Here is a 3,229-nt window from a genome sequence, read left to right as displayed (position 1 = left end):
TCTTGCAAAAATACCTTGTTGACAACAGCACCTGGCAGCAGTCTTCCTGAGGACATGTATTTTGAGTGGTGCGGACGGCCACTTGGTCAGGACCTCTCGGGGCATATGGTTTCACATCCTGGTTTTGACCACCGAGGAAAAACATGTTTTTCTTAAAAACATAGCTGTTAGTCTAGAAATCCAGATTAAAATTAGATAGCAGGTCAGCATATTATGCCTCTGTCCCACTGAGTGCACTGAAAGCTGTCTTTTCCTGAGACATAATATCGGTTTCCTAGCGTTGCCACAACAAAGTACCACAAACTGGGGGTCTTATAAAAATAGAAATGTATTCTCTCACAGTTCTGGAGGCTGGGAGTCCGAGACCAGGGTGTCGGCCATGTTGATTCCTTCTGAGGCCCTGAGGGAGACTCTGCTCCAGGCCTCTCTCCCAGCTCCTGGTGGCTCCAGTTGTTCCTTGGCCTGCAGCTGCAGTGTCACATGTCACATGGCGTCCTTCCTCTGGCTCCCTGTCTGTGTCTCTCCTCTTTTTTAAGGACACCAGTCATATAGGATTAGGGCCCACCCTACCCCACTATGACCTCATGTCAACCTAACTGATAACATTTGCAAAGACCCAATTTCCAAACAGGGTCACGTTCATAAGTACAGGGGTTAGGACTTCAACATACCTTCTTTGGGGGACACAATTCAACCCATAACACCAAGCTAAAACAAAAATGCTGGTGGGGTATCAGTACCCTTCAAGAGGAGGACAGTCAGCAGTCAAAAAATTCAGTAAATCAGGCTGAAGGGGAGACCTATCCAGTAATGCTCTGAATATTAAATTAGCCAGCTGCCAGACATTCCGCTATGCTATAGAAAGGTAGCAGCAGAATTGCTTTTTTCCCTTTGTGTCTAACCACCAAGAAACATGAAGACAGTTTAAAAATCAAATCCTTTCCCTCCTTGCCTGTCTGGTTAAGTCTCCTTCATACCGCACAGCATTGATATGCAGGAGACTGACAAACTTGAGCTGAAAGGCAGGGAGGCTCTCTCCTGCTCTCTCAATGCCAAGCTGTGTGTCTTCTGAGAGGCATTAAAATGGAGAGCTGCAACCACTGGCCACCCACTGGGACTGTTCTGGAAGGTTCTAAACAGACCATTAGTAATCCGACAAATCACTCACCAAGACCCCAGCTCTGAACCTCTGCGGCTGCAGCACTCAGGGGTGCCCAAGGTCATCAGTGCCCCCAAAACGCAGAGCAAAACTATTCTCAGAAGATGTCATTTTTTTCTAAATGTCATATATACGATTTTCATTGGAACGTGATGACAGAGAGTGAATAACTTAATATGAATTTGTATAATACAATACAGCTGTTAATTTATTATCATAGGAATGCGCAGAGTTTTGTAGTTTGGGGCATTTACAAGCCTTAATGTTCTTCATATAGTCCATTTTTGAATAGACTGTATGAAGAAGAACAGGGCATGAGGATTGGAGGAAGACTCATTAACAATCTGTGTTATGCAGATGACACAACCTTGCTTGCTGAAAGTGAAGAGGACTTGAAGCACTTACTGATGAAGATCAAAGAGTACAGCCTTCCGTATGGATTACACCTCAACATAAAGAAAACAAAAATCCTCACACCTGGACCAAGAAGCAACATCATGATGAATGGAGAAAATACTGAGGTTGTCAAGGATTTCATTTCACTTGGATCCACAATCAATGCCTGTGGAAGCTGCGGTCAAGAAATCAAATGATGCATTATACTGGGCAAATCTGCTGCAGAAGACCTCTTTACAGTGTTAAAAAGCCAAGATGTCACTTTAAGGATTAAGATGCACCTGATCCAAGCCATGGTATTTTCAATCACATCATACGCACATGAAAGCCGGACAATGAATAAGGAATCTGAAGAATTGATGCCTCTGAACCATGATATTGGTGAAGAGTACTGAATATACCATGGGCTGCCAGAAGAAACAAAAAAATCTGTCTTGGAAGAAGGACAGCCAGAATGCTCCTTAGAAAGGAGGATGACGAGACTTGGTCTCTTTGGACATGTTGTCAGGAGGGACCAGTCCCTGGAGAAGGACATCATGCCTGGTAAAGCAGAGGGTCTGAGGAAGAGAGGAAGACCCTCAGTGAAACGGACTGACACAGTGGCTGCAACAATGGGCTCAAACATAACAACGATTGTGAGGATGCTGCAGGACCAGGCAGCGTTTCCTTCTGTTGTACACGGGGTCGCTGTGAGTCTGAAGCAACTCCACGACACCTAACAACAACAATCTTTTGAAACGTTCCCACTTGTTTACTGCTTGTTTAATACTTATTAGGGTTGCCAGACAAAATACAGGTGCCTGGTTAAATTTGAGCTTCAGGTAAACAACGAATAATTTTTTCGTTTAAGTATGTCTCATGCACTATTTGAGACGTACTTGTACTTCAAAGTTACAGGTTGTGTATTTGAAGTGCAAATTTAACTAGGTGCCTGTGTTTTTACTTGCTGAGTCTGGCAACTTTACTAACTTCGGAAGCGGCAGAACCTTCTGGCTCTGTACAGGCAGGCCAAGGGGGCCTTTGTGCAGGCAGGACATCGACCATGGAGACCTTGGCATCTTTTTGTCGTGGTGGAGGTCACCTCCAACGAACACTGAGTTACAGCAACCAGATTGTAGAGGTGCCGAAGCAAGGGGGAACCAAAGCCGGCAGCACACCCGGACTCTCCTGCAGCACTGGGATTTCAGAGCTGTGTTTTTGGAACTGTTTTGTCCATAACCCATCCTGAGAAATACACTTTACAGTTCATCCCAGTGCACACACATGAGTAACGGAGACAAAAGTTTTATGAAACAATATGTAACTTTCTACGTGTAATATACTCTAGTATGTTCTAGTCTTTTTCATTTTTGTAAATGCTGGTCTTAACCCCCTAAATTGAATTCATGATCCCCTAAAGGATCACAGTTCACAGCTTGAAAAATGCTGGGTTCGAAGGTCACAGCTCAGGAGAGAGAATGAGAAGATTTAAAAAAAAAAAAAAAAAATCCACTTTACAAATGAGAAAACATGTTCAGATGCGTTAGGAGACCTTCCGAATTCGTTTTGCTACTTTGTAGCCAAACTGGGAATAAAAGGTAGCTCTCCTGACCCTGGGTCTGTGAGTCTGGTTTACTTCCAGGGCTCTTTCTCTTCTATATCCCTGTCCCTGGGCTCCAAGTTACAATAATGCAC

This window comes from Trichechus manatus, unplaced genomic scaffold, assembly GCF_000243295.1.
Source record: "Trichechus manatus latirostris isolate Lorelei unplaced genomic scaffold, TriManLat1.0 scaffold00093, whole genome shotgun sequence".
Lineage (NCBI taxonomy): Eukaryota > Metazoa > Chordata > Mammalia > Sirenia > Trichechidae > Trichechus > Trichechus manatus.
Note: the sequence above shows the minus strand (reverse complement) of the source record.